Source organism: Microcebus murinus, chromosome 27, assembly GCF_040939455.1.
Source record: "Microcebus murinus isolate Inina chromosome 27, M.murinus_Inina_mat1.0, whole genome shotgun sequence".
In the NCBI taxonomy this organism is placed as follows: Eukaryota; Metazoa; Chordata; class Mammalia; order Primates; family Cheirogaleidae; genus Microcebus; species Microcebus murinus.
Genome location: NC_134130.1, coordinates 16,192,718 through 16,206,430, shown reverse-complemented (window position 1 = coordinate 16,206,430; position 13,713 = coordinate 16,192,718). Strand labels below are relative to the sequence as shown.

The window sequence follows — 13,713 nt, the reverse complement described above, 5'->3', positions numbered from 1 at the left end:
TGTTACATACCGCATGATTCCATTTATGTGACGTTCTTGATAGGATAAAAGGATGCAAATGGAGAACGTGGTGGTTGTTGGGGGTTAATGAGGGGGTAGTTGTGGAAGGGAAGTAGATGTAGCTATAAAAGGGCCACATGAGGGATCTTAATGGATATGAAATGCTGTCACTTGACTGTATTAATGCCATTATTCTGGTTGTGATATTGCACTACAGTCTGGCAAGATGTTACCACTGGGGGAAACTGAGTAAAAGGTACACAGGATCCCTCTGTATCATTTCTTGCAGCCGCATGTGAATCTGCAGCTGTCTCAAATACAAAGTTGAGTTAGAAAACCACATGTGTAATATCACGTCTGCATGCTGTATAAGCACAGAAGATTCTGGAGGGCCCCAGACCTGCCTCTGACACAGCTAACCCTGGAGAGGGCAGCCAGGATCTGAAGTGCAGCAGGGATGAAGAGAGGGCTCTTTCTTTTCCTTTCACTCCAACGTGAATGTGTATTATTTTTATAATAAAAGGAAGCAAGTTCATAGAATTTTAAAAATAAACCATATTCATTCCTTGTTTTTATACTTAAAGAGGATCTTTTTCCCCATTTCTCCATATGAAAAGAAGTCTCTTGGCTGAAAGAGCCCTGGTATTTAGGAAATATATTAAGTTCAGTCTTTTACGGAAGGAGAACCCTTAACTTAGTCTTTCCAAAGAGAACTCACCCTAAAACTATTAGCTCACAGGATCCACCCATTATAAAGTATAATTTTCTTCTACAAAGCGCTTCTCAGGTATTGCAACCCAATCTCTGACCTGAAGTGCCAAAGGTGATTTAATACATGTCATGTCCTTTCTCTTTTCACTAATGGCAGTGGAGGCTGTGATCCACGCCACTAAGATTCCCACACTCTTCAGTGCCAAGGGACAGGGTGCCCGGCTGTCCCTGTGACAAGTCTGGCCATGGGGGCAACCCAGCTAAGGGACAGGAAAAGAAGTTGGCGCAGCCATCTGGCCCTGGTACCCAGGAGACTCCGACTGTTCCCCTCTCAAGAAACATCGTACCCGTTCCTGCTACATGTCAGGCCAAGGCCTCTTGCGTATACTGCGTGAGGCCAAATGTATTCATTTACCAACAGAAATTGCATCATATTCTGTCTTTGCACATTAGGCCACTAAGGACAACTTTCTGTCCTGGTTCTCCACTCGAAGCACAGGTTTGGGTCAAGGATTGAGGACAGGATTTGATTTATTGGTTAATGTTCATGGCAACAGGTTTGGAATTTCCACGTCTTCTGAATATTTGCAGGAAAGCTCAAGTAAGCATATTATTGGAGAGCTCAAGAAAAAATCTTTCAGTGAACACAAACGGACTCTTTCCTGTTGAAATTCCTTAAGGCCACATGATATTTTATTTTCACATGCTCCTGCCCCACAGATTTGGAATTTGACAGCTGAATATCGAAGCAAGTGCAAGCAGTCACTAAAAAGCTGACCCTGGAAAATTTGAGCATCAACAGATGATACTTGAATCATGACAGTGACACGTTTTAGACTGTGATGTCATCCTCTTGACCTAAGGAGAAATGAGGAACTAGATTAAATCAAGAATATTGTCTGATTGCTTTGTTCCAACTAACCCCAAATAATGAAAGTTAGCACTCACTGAGTATGTGCTGTGTGCTAAACATGCTGATACTGTACTAGGTCCTCATTTTCCCAAAACCATGTAAGATGAGTGTCATAGGAGGTTTAAAGAGGAGAAATTAAGACTCAGGAAGATGAAATAATTTGCCCAAGGTTACACGAGTGGGAAGGCCAGGTCAGGTTTGAATCTGGGTCAGCTGATGCCAGAGTCCACATTCTTCGTGTTCTCTGCTGTGGCCATCACACCAACACAGCAGGGCTTTAGGAAGTTTGTTATTATGTCACTGATATCCTTCACTCCTTCCTCATCTAGGACTGTAACCAGCCCAGACAGCAGTGTCCTCAAAGTGGAGAACCCTGACTCCTATTTTCACCACCTTGGGGACATCCTTCGGCTATGCTTTACCCAGGAGAATGTACTCTCCCCAAATCATAGATTCTATCTGGAAAAGCTCCAGAGATTATCAGTTTCTCTGCAGAAATGGGCCTGGTAGAAAGCCTGCAGACCCAACCCAATGCTGACCTTACAAGGTCATGGTAGGAAACTAAAGGCATAAAGGTAACTGACGGACTCGAGCTGGTTGGGCGCTGAGGGTAACCGGCACGGGGAGAGGCTGGCTGAACGCGGTGCCGAGGAGAAACCGCTCCACAGAATAACGTTCGGTGACAACTTTACCCACCAGAGCCTTCCTTTACCCTTACAGGATATATCTTATTTAATTTGAATAGCCACAGGAAAAATATTTTGTTACTTGTGCTTTACAATTTAGTGAGCCCTTCCTTACACATCATCTATTTAATTGTCACATCAGACATTGCTATGAGCTAGAAAGATTGGATGGCATTTTCTTTTACACATGATCAGACTGAGGTTAGTGAAATTAAGTGATTTGCTTGGGTAACAGAGCTGGAAAATAGGAGAAACATGACCCAAATTATTGGGTAATTATTGAAGCTGCTTTTAATATACCCATTGTTCCTAATATTTGACTATGAAAATTTAGATATTTAAAATGAACATGTTCCATATAATAAAAGTGATACATGATATTTATGGTAGAAAATCTAAATAGTATAATAAGGCAAAATAACAATGACATCTAATCTCAATATCCAAAGGTATCACCATTGTTAAAATTTCGTGTGCATCCTTCTAGTCCGTTACCCATGTCTAGATGTGCTAAAACAAAACAGAGCAAAGACAAAACATGATCATGATGGATATGCTGTTTCCTGATTATTCTCTCTCCTTAGCAGTCTATAGTAAACATTTTTCCACATGCTTCTATATTCTTCTACATTATATTCAAAGAGGGCTTCATATTATATTGTATGAATACAATGCAGCTTTATCTAGCCAATACCCTATTGTAAAACAATAGGTTTTTGCATGATTTTTTTCCCCCAATTACAAGCAATGCCACAGTTAACATCCTTGGAGCTACTGTTGTTTTTTGTTTGTTTGTTTGTTTTTGGGGGGGTTTTTTTGCCCACAAAAAATTATCCATGATAATTTTCTTGGAATAAATTCCCAGAACTGGAATTTCTTGCTCAAAGAGCTTGCAAAATATTAAAGCATTTAAGATGTATTTGGGTAGTCCAAATTAAAAGTTAAGGTTTCATTTGGCATGGGATTTACTTTACAAATTTTTATACTATCTCTTAGCTCTCACTAATTGCAATGTATGTGGACTTTAGTGCTAATCTTCTGAGCCAGATGATAAAACATTCACAAGACTGTTCCTACCGTTTTACTCTGTAGTGAGTATTCTAAAGAATTCACATCCACAGAAGAAACTCAGGACTGAGGTGCACAACGCTGCAGGGACAGCTGTGCTGCCGGGGACAGGCCCCAGGTGTCCCACAGACCCGCCCGCTACTGTCCATGCCTTCCTGTCGCCTCCTGCCCTCGAGCACAGGTCGGGCCTGGGACTTGACCTTAAACCAACGGAACGTGGCAAAGATGCTGGGCCGTCTGGCGGGTGACTAGCTTATGTTGCCGTGAGGCTGCCTCTTAGACTGGAGCGAGAGACTGTCCTGGTGGCTTCGTGAAGTCAGTGACCTCGTGGGGGTGCCCCGTGGCCGAGAACTGCAGGCAGCTGTGTGTCCTTCAGGCGCCCGGCTGACGGCGGGCAGAAAGCCGGGCCCTGAGCCGAGCCACAGGCGGACGGGCTCCGCCAGCAGCCCGAGCAGCCGGCGGTGGATTTTCCCCAGCTGAGTCTCTGGATGAAGACGCAGCTAGGCGACACCTCGATCACACCCTTGTGAGACTGGGAACAAGAACCCCGGGAAGGGGCGCCCACACTCCTGACTGTGGAAACTGGAGACGCGGGTCGTGTTTTAAGCTGCTGCGTGTATGGTCATTTGCTGCACAGCCTGCCCTGAAACCGCTGAGCTTACCTGACCGTGACTTTTACCTGCTCAGCCTACCCTCCGGCCTTGCTCCCACGGGCGTTTGCCTTCAGACGTGCGCCCTTCCCTGGGGCTACTTCACAGGAAGGGCTCGCCCCTGCGGGAGGCACTTTCCAGACGCCGGTTCAGCTGCCGTCAGTGGGGTCAGGCCGATGGGGCCCTGGCCAGAGACCAGAGGGTGGAGGGGAGGCCTCTGTCCCCAAGCTCTCTGCCTCCAGCTCCCGACCCCCGCCAAGGGCCTCGGTCGTCCCACCCTCTGTGGGGTGGCCTGTGCTCTTGGGCTGTGGGAACTCCCGCCTCCCCCTTTCGTCTCTGCAGCCGAGGGGTGGTCCTGGCTCCCATTCGCAGCTCATTTCTGGCTCACTTTTCTTTCATTTGGTTTCTGAGGTTCTCCAACACCTGTGAAATCAATTCCAGTCATTCAATTCCACTTGCTGCGAACACTCTGCATCCCTGAGCTCGTGCTGGGAGCACTCGGTACCAGGAAGGGTCAGTGCCACCAACACAGCATGTGTTGTGTCAACCAACCGCGGCTCAGGCCGCGCTTTGGGACAGAGATGGTGGCGGGCATGCCGGGACCCCGGACAGGGAACAGGCTTTGTCCTAAGATGTTTTCAGGACTGAAGCTTAACTAGATGACAGTTCCTCTGCACCCGCAGTCTCTCGTGCAGAGGCCCTACAGGCATCCAGAGCGAGCAGCGTGGTGCAGAAACAGAAAAGGCGAAGAGCATGGCCGGCCGCGTAGACGCTGGACGCCCTGGAAGCAGGAGAGGAGAGCCAGGCGGGCGGCAGCTGTTCCGGTGTCGCTGGCCAGTCGGTTCTGAGCCGTCGGGTTGAGTGTTCTAGGGTCTGAGCTGAGTGCCAGAACTTCCAAAACCAAAACAGCCCGAGACTCCTCATTCCTGGACGAACTCGCGCCCCCTCCCCAGCTGCTCACACCGGGAAACAGTACCTCGCTGTGCACGGTTACCAGAACTTCCCGTCCCAGGAGGAGCATGCTATTGTGTGTGTTCTATAGATGTCAACCCTCGGGCTTACCTAACTCGTCCATGTCGCTGGGAAGTGTCAGGGCTGAGCTTGAGCCCGGAAGGAGCAGAGCGGCCCAGGCCCCGCGGCCCTCTGCTCCTTCCGCCTCTCACTCCCCAGGAGGCCGGTGGCGGGCAGGGGCAGCGGGCAGGGGCGGCGGGCAGGGGCGGCGGGCAGGGGCGGCGGGCAGGGGCGGCGGGCAGGGGCGGCGGGCAGGGGCGGCGGGCAGGGGCGGCGGGCAGGGGCGGCGGCGGGCACGGGCGGGCAGGGGCGGCGGGCAGGGGCGGCGGGCAGGGGCGGGCACGGGCGGCGGCGGGCAGGGGCGGGCAGGGGCGGCGGGCAGGGGCGGCGGGCAGGGGCCGGCAGGGGCGGCGGGCAGGGGCGGCGGCGGGCAGGGGCGGCGGGCAGGGGCGGCGGGCAGGGGCGGCGGGCAGGGGCGGCGGCGGGCAGGGGCGGGCAGGGGCGGCGGGCAGGGGCGGCGGGCAGGGGCGGGCACGGGCGGCGGCGGGCAGGGGCGGGCAGGGGCGGCGGGCAGGGGCGGCGGCGGGCAGGGGCGGCGGCGGGCAGGGGCGGCGGCGGGCAGGGGCGGCGGGCAGGGGCGGCGGGCAGGGGCGGGCAGGGGCGGCGGGCAGGGGCGGCGGGCAGGGGCGGCGGGCAGGGGCGGGCAGGGGCGGGCAGGGGCGGCGGGCAGGGGCGGGCAGGGGCGGCGGGCAGGGGCGGCGGGCAGGGGCGGGCAGGGGCGGCGGGCAGGGGCGGCGGCGGGCAGGGGCGGCGGGCAGGGGCGGGCAGGGGCGGCGGGCAGGGGCGGCGGGCAGGGGCGGGCAGGGGCGGCGGGCAGGGGCGGCGGCGGGCAGGGGCGGCGGGCAGGGGCGGGCAGGGGCGGCGGGCAGGGGCGGCGGCGGGCAGGGGCGGCGGGCAGGGGCGGGCAGGGGCGGCGGGCAGGGGCGGCGGGCAGGGGCGGGCAGGGGCGGCGGGCAGGGGCGGCGGCGGGCAGGGGCGGCGGGCAGGGGCGGGCAGGGGCGGCGGGCAGGGGCGGCGGGGGGCAGGGGCGGCGGCGGGCAGGGGCGGCGGGCAGGGGCGGGCAGGGGCGGGCAGGGGCGGCGGGCAGGGGCGGGCAGGGGCGGCGGGCAGGGGCGGGCAGGGGCGGGCAGGGGCAGCGGGCAAGGGCGGCGGCGGACAGGGGCGGGCAGGGGCGGCGGGCAGGGGGGGGCAGGGGCGGCGGGCAGGGGCGGCGGACAGGGGCGGGCAGGGGCGGCGGGCAGGGGGGGGCAGGGGCGGGCAGGGGCGGCGGGCAGGGGCGGGCAGGGGCGGGCAGGGGCGGGCAGGGGCGGGCAGGGGCGGCGGGCAGGGGCGGGTAGGGGCGGGCAGGGGCGGCGGGCAAGGGCGGCGGCGGACAGGGGCGGGCAGGGGCGGGCAGGGGCGGCGGGCAGGAGCGGCGGGCAGGGGCGGGCAGGGGCGGCGGGGGGCAGGGGCGGCGGCGGGCAGGGGCGGCGGGCCGAGGGCGCGGCCTGCGCTCGCACCCGGCGGACCCTGGCGCCCTGGCGCGCCGCCCCTGCGCGGGACTGAGCCGCGGCGCGAGTCTGCCGCTTGCTAACATCGCGGAGTCAAGGGCCGCCCGTCTGCACGAGTGCGTGGGGCAAGCACACGCAGGCCACACGCACATACACACGCCACACACACGTCTATCATGTACAACACACACTCTCACACATATCACGTCTCATAGGCTCACAGCACACACCCGAGCACACACATGAACATGCCACACACACTGATGTCACACAGACCACGTACACAGTGCCCATGCACACTACAGCACACACACCCCTGTGTGTGCACACACTGTGCACATGTATGTACCACACGTACCACATTCTACCCACCTATGTGCAGCACACGCACTAGAGCATGTTCATATCACACTTCACATCCTTGCATCTCACACAATTGCCTGCCATGTACATATCTGCCCGGTGCACTTACAGCACACACATGCACCACAAACTTCCACGTAACGCACACATTTCATACACATTTATGCACCGCATACACATCACACATAAACATACACATTACAGCACTTACACGCTACACCTCACACTCTTGTATCCACGTACTTGCAAACCATACCACCTCACACACCACAGACAGACACACACCACACCACGGACGCACACCACACACACACCACGTCTCACACTCATGTATTACACATACCCACCATCCCATGTTCACACACCACACACACACGCCACACCCCCCACATATACCCTCCACCACAAACTGCACACACCACACACAGACCACACACATGCACACACAGAGATCACACACACTACACACACAGACCACACACATGCACACACACAGACCACACACACATAGACCACACACAGACCACACACACACATACATGCACACACAGAGACCACACATACTACAAACACAGACCACACACATGTACACACATGCACACAGACCACACACTGACCACATACACATGCACACACACATGCGCACACACTACACAGACACACATGCACACAAACGCACACACAGACCACACATGCACACGTAGACCACACACATGCACACACACTGCACACACACACAGGCCACACACACACAGACCACACACACTACACACACATGCACACACACATGCAGCTAGTGCTTTCACACCCAGGCCCCAGCCCAACAGTGGCCCCTCACTGTGAGGGAAAGCCACAGACGCCCAGGGTCCTTCCTCTCCTCCTGGCGTCCCTGCAGCTCCCTGCTCGCTGCTGGATGAATTAATTCCAGAGCTGGAGAAACAGAAACCCAGCCCCACGCCGTCCCCTGAAGCGTCGACCTCGGGGATCTGCCATGAACAGGGCCTGCGGCGGCTCAGGCAGCGGCAGCGCCTGCCTCTTTCACGTGGTGCGGAGCTGCGCCAGCTGGCGCGTGTCGCTCTGGGGCAGCGACCGTGTGGCGCGTGTCGCTCTGGGGCGTGTCGCTCTGGCGCATGTCGCTATGGGGCGTGTCGCTATGGGGCGTGTCGCTATGGCGCGTTTCGCTATGGCGCGTGTCGCTCTGGGGCAGCGACCGTGTCCGCGTGTCGCTCTGGGGCAGCGACCGTGTGGCGCGTGTGGCGCCTCGGCCTGCAGCGCGCCAGCCGGCGGCCGCGGAGCAGCGGGCTCCTGCCACGGCAGTCAGGGACTCCTCCCCGGCGCCACATGCTCCTTGGTCAGAGGGGAGGACCTTGCCCACCCGGAACCCAGGGACAGAGAGATTCCTTTAACCGCGGGGTCCACGTCTCTCTTGATCATCGTTCCGCGATTCTGTGGAGTGGAGAGGGCCACGCCTGACCACGGTGCTGCCTCATCCGATGGATGTCGCCTGCGTTTGCAGGACATGGGCCCTGTTTGATCTGGGGGCTTCTTCCCTCGCCAAGGCTGCGCCTGGGGCTGCCTCGTGCTTCTTGGAAGGCCGTGTAGACTGTACACACCCGAGCTCCGTCCACCTAGCTCCGTCCACCTAGCTGGCCACAGGGTGGACGGGAACAGGAGGGCGGGGCCAACGCTGTCCCCACGCTGCCGCCAGGACGCCTGCGGACGCGCCCTCGGGGACCTCTCCCGCCGCGGCGTGGCTGACGCTGGCAGTTCCTCCGGCGCACCGTTTTCCTGGGTGCCTTACCATGTTCTTGGGGCTCAGACTTTTCCAAGAGACCTTCCAAATCCCCGAGTCTGATGTCGCAGGAGGCGGGGAGGGCAGCAAGGGAACCGCCCGTCGGCCCAGCTCTGCGCGCGTGCGGCCCACGGGACACGAGGCAGGGGAGACGGGACTGGGCAGTGCGACCACCCCCACCTGCACTCAGCGCTTCCAGGCCGTTGGCTTTCGTGGGCCGGGTCGCGGCCCCCACCCAGCTCGCTACTGCTTAAAGCAGCAGCTTCTAGTCGCCGCAGGCTGCCCAGGGAAGTGGCAGTGGCGGGAGCGGGGCGAGCGAATAGGCGGCCGGCGTGGTGGCAGGTGGAGGAAGTGCGAGAGTAACAAGAGTGACTGTCCCTTGGTCCCTGGGACCCGGGAGGGAGGAAGGACTGGGACCGGTGCGAGTGGGGCGGCGGTTTTGTCAGCAGCTCGCGCTTCTCTGCGCCTGGGCTCCTTCCTCATGACAAGCCGCTCAGTGCGGTCCAGTTCACGCCCCCAGCCCGAGCCGGCAGCGTTAACGCCAGGTTTCAGCCTGGCTGCCGGCTCCTTGAGACTGAGACGTGTCCTTGTCCCGTCCGTCTGGGGCACAGGCGCTGGGAGGCCCCGTGAGGAGGCGACAGATACGTGCTCCAGGGTGGAGCCAGCCACATGGCCATAGCTGTCTCGGGACGGAGCTTGGCCAGGAACCCGTAGGAGAAGGTCCCTGCAGTGTGGCCGGGGCTGCGGTCACAGCTCTGCAAGCGGCCTCCCGAGCACTGTGGGGTGGGCTGAGCCCCCGCTTCCTGAGGGCCTGCGTGCCATACAGCCCTGATTTCAAGGGAAAACTCAGGAAGTACTTGGTCCGAGGAGAAGGGGGCCTCAATGGGTCTTTTGTTGTCGTTAGTTTGCAAGGGACCTTGCAGTGAATGCCCACAAACTGCCCACACGGTGAATAGCAACATTCATTTCCCGGGCGGGGAGGCGGAGCCGGCCTGGGGGTCCGGCCTCCCTCCGCCTCTGGCTACCTTCCGCTGGGCGGCTGCAAGCCGGGGGGATTAGCAGACAACGGGGTCTCTTCCCTCTGATCCCTGCTCTGAGACGGCTCCTTTTGGCCTGGGGCCATTTGCTTGGCTGCTTCACCTCAGTTTCTCTATCTATAAAATGGGGATAATGGTGTTTACTTACTTACCTCATGAGTATTATAGGAATTAATTACTGTTTGCAAAGTACTTTGAAGATGAAAAGTGTGAGGTGCCATCATTATGAGGATGATGAAATATTTTCCACTGCTGCCGGCCAGGTTCTGCCAGATTCGAGCAAAGATTTCAACCCGGGTTCCAAATGAGCCCCTCACAGCCCCTTATGAGTGTGCGTGTGTGCATGTGTGCACTCTCACTCCCAGTGGGATGTCTGGAGATGGAGAGCCAGAGCCGCTCTCACCTAGGACAGGGTCCTTCCTGTTGCGGGGCAGGGGCAGGCAGGAGACCTGCAGCGGCCCCAGTGTACCACGCGGCGGTCACGCGTGTGACTAGCAAGAGCAGAGCCCCGCTTCCACTTCAACCGTGTGCGCATCGCGCTAAGCGGAGAGCGAGCGTGCCTCCTTGCAGAGAATGTTTCTCTTCACTGTTGCAGTGGGACTAGCACGGCAGGTTGGGCACGTAAAATCTACCTGCTGCCTTGACCTCCACGGAGACAGAGCCTCCGCCAAGCTGCCTCCGCCAAGCTGCCTCCGCAGGCGCCGCGGAAAGCAAAAACACTGTCAGGATTTCAAGCTCTCCTCAAGTATATTAGATCGTCCCTCTTCTCCAATGAGTGTGATCTGACTTTCTGGAATATTTAGAGGTAGAAAATGATGTTTTTTTCAAACTGCCTGTTTCTTGGGTTCTGGGGCTGTCTCGTGGCGGGTGGTGGGAATGTTCTCTTGTTCTCTTCATCTGTGTCTGGTTAAACAGTGGTGTCTGTAGCAGGTTGTGCTTGTTAATGCGGCTGAGTATGTGTGGCTGCCTGGGGCAAGGTTATTAAAGAAAGAGGGTCTGGAATGGGGACAAAATTGGTCTCATTAGAGTCTAGACCTGGCCACTATGGATGATTTCTGCAAAAGTTTTCAGTTTCTAATGTAGCATATACAAGATTGACTTAAATCTAATTTTGCTATGAAAGAAAAATAGGCAACATCCCAAATTCCAGAAGATACCATTTATGATTATGGTGTTTGTTTATATAATAATCTAGGCACTTCTTTTCCTTGTAGAGTAATTATATCTAAGAAGCCAAGAGGTAACCATGTGAATTACCCTGAAGGGCAGGAACACCCAGGAACAAGCCAGCTCAGATCATTTATTCAAATGGAGTGTACAAAGCCTTCCCGTCTCATGGCAGTTTGTGTTCTTGAAATGGGAGTTGAAACCCTAATATTGTAAGTCAAGTGTGATTCCTATTTTTTTTAATTGTGGAGATGGGGTCTCACTCTTTCTCAGGCTGCTCTCAAACTCCTGAGCTCAAGCCATCCTCCCACCTCGGCCTCCCAGAGTGCTAGGATTACAGGCATGAGCCACCGTGCCCGGCCCACGTGTGATTATTAAATAGAAACAATCGTGTTACAGAAAGGTAGGCCCCCTGCTTACAGGAGTAGTGGCCAATTTGGTTTCTGTATAACAAAAGTGATTTATGTTCATTATTTATAAAATTAAATTTAAAAAGAAAGGTATCCATAATCCTTCTTAGAGACAACCACTGTTCACTCATATTACCTCTGTTCTTCCAGAACTTAGATATATATTTTAAACAAAAGAGCAATACTGAACATCAGGCTTTGTAAACTCTTTTATACACTTATTATACAACTTTCCCACATTAATAAAATAAATATTGTGTGGATTGATATAGTTATAAATAAGGGTGGAACATATTATCATATGCTCACTGGCTATGTGTCTCATTTCATTTCAATTTCTTGTTCATGATCCAAGCCTGTGTTTCTCAAATGGAAACTTCATTATTATGGTGATGATCATCATCATTAGCTTATTAGAGATTTTTTAAATGAAGGCATTAACCTTTGTCAGACATATATTTTCCAAATATTTTTATCTGTTTTCATTTAATTTTGTTTATAGCATTTTGTTTTATGTTGATTTAAGAGAGAGAAATATTTAAATTTTGTATAATCATATGTATAAATCTTTTCCTTTATGATTTGTGCCTGGGTATCATGCTTAGAAAACTTTCTATACCTCCAAATTATGTAAATATTCACCAATAACTTAGCCTAGAAGTGCATGTATGTACATACACATGCATGCACAAATGCACACAGAGTTCTAAAATTATTTGTATATGTCTTGTGAGAGATTAGAAATATTGGGTAATTTTTGGTAGATAGAGTACTGGGAATCTATCTGCTTTGCTATTTTTTCTTCATTTCCATTTTTCTTTATTTTTTCCCTTTTTTCTTCTTTTGAATAGGCAAAAGCAGAATTCAAGTTATTTATTTATCTGTGACTTTTCTAAGGCTTTCATGCATTTCATTAGCCCGCACTTCTTTCCCCTTATGGCAATGATGTAAAAATTATGCCTGTCTTGAAACTGTACAATAAGTTCTGTATTTGCATACATCATTTTACCTTCTGGTCCCTCCACATGTTGCTGTGTCCTGTCAGTTTGCCCTCAAGGTCTGTTTCAGCTCTGAACTTGTGGGTGGAGACCTTGGTTTGAATGCTGAATCCATGAAATGGAAAATTTTCTCTTTGGCCATACTAAGTTCTTCCGTGGAGTGTTTCAACAGCCCCTTGCAGCCCACTACTCTATTTCAAATGCCAGGTGCCATTCTTGGCCTCTGCTTACTAGCTGAGTGCTCTTGAGCAACTCATTTAATCTCTCTGAGCCTCAGTTTCCTCCTCTGTAAAATGGGATTAATAATAACCTTCCTTAGCTACTTCACAAGATTATTGTAAAGATCAAATGAGATTATGGTTGTAAAAGTGCTTAGTAAGCTGTAAAGCAATATACAAACATAAGGTGTTATTATTTCCCTTTTATTTGACATTACAAAGGATTGAATAGGAATATGATGCGTGAGTATAAAGTAATGAGAATTATTTTTTAAAGTAACATGCCAGACTATAAACAACCAGGTAAGTACAATCCTTTCAGGAGGGCTTGGAAGAAGTCTCAAATTAACTTTTACATTGTTATCCTTTGCCCAAAACATATTTTTAACTTCCTTTGCCTTTGGGATAGTCACAAATATTCTCCCTTGGTGTTGTATTTTCTTTCTTATTTACCTACTTCATCTTTCCCTCCCAGGCTCCTCTTTTCCTGAAACCTCCTGCTCAGAGGAACAGAAGGGGACCGAGGGGACGGGAGCAGAGAGCTCCGGGAAGGGGCAGCAGGGGCGTGGGCTGGGCTATATGAGCAGATGAAATCAGCTGCTGGGAAAGTCTTTTGAGGCCCACCTCAGCAAGAAGACTGGTTTGAACACATTTATCCGATGCTCGCTGCAGGTCTACCTGTCGAGCGCAGGTAAATCCACTATAAATAGGGGTCATCGAAAAGTGAATCTCACCCTCTGCTGAAGCCTGTCAAAGGCCATCCGTGGAGGTGCAGAAGCTGCACTGGACTAAAAGTCAACGAGCTTGAGCTCTGACTCTGGCTCTGCAATAAAGAACCAAGTGCCTAAACGACGCTGGGCCCTGGGGTTTAATTTCCTCGTTCTCTAAATAAGGACTTTGAAGAAGATGGTCTTTAGAGTCCCTTTCTTTCACCTTAAAAACACTGGGATTCCAACTGGCTCCCTCATCATGGTTTCATGGAGGTACAAGCCATTTCCTAGCTCCGCAACTGTGGACAGTTTATTTAACCTGTCTGAACCTCAGTTTCATCATCTATAAAATGGGGTAAATAAATATCTACCATATTGGACTTTTTGTAAGGACTAACTGATAAAAAGCATGTAAAAGTATTTGACAGA

At 53.6% G+C, this 13,713-nt stretch overlaps 1 long non-coding RNA gene across 1 annotated transcript; it reads left to right on the top strand.

Moving 5' to 3' along the window:
• The first annotated feature begins 10,383 nt into the window (after nt 1–10,383).
• Nucleotides 10,384–13,402, top strand: LOC142864822 (uncharacterized). The gene is made up of 3 exons (XR_012915120.1): nt 10,384–10,586; nt 10,996–11,160; nt 13,050–13,402. It is a non-coding gene; the product is annotated as an uncharacterized LOC142864822 (long non-coding RNA).
• Nucleotides 13,403–13,713: the final 311 nt, after the last annotated feature.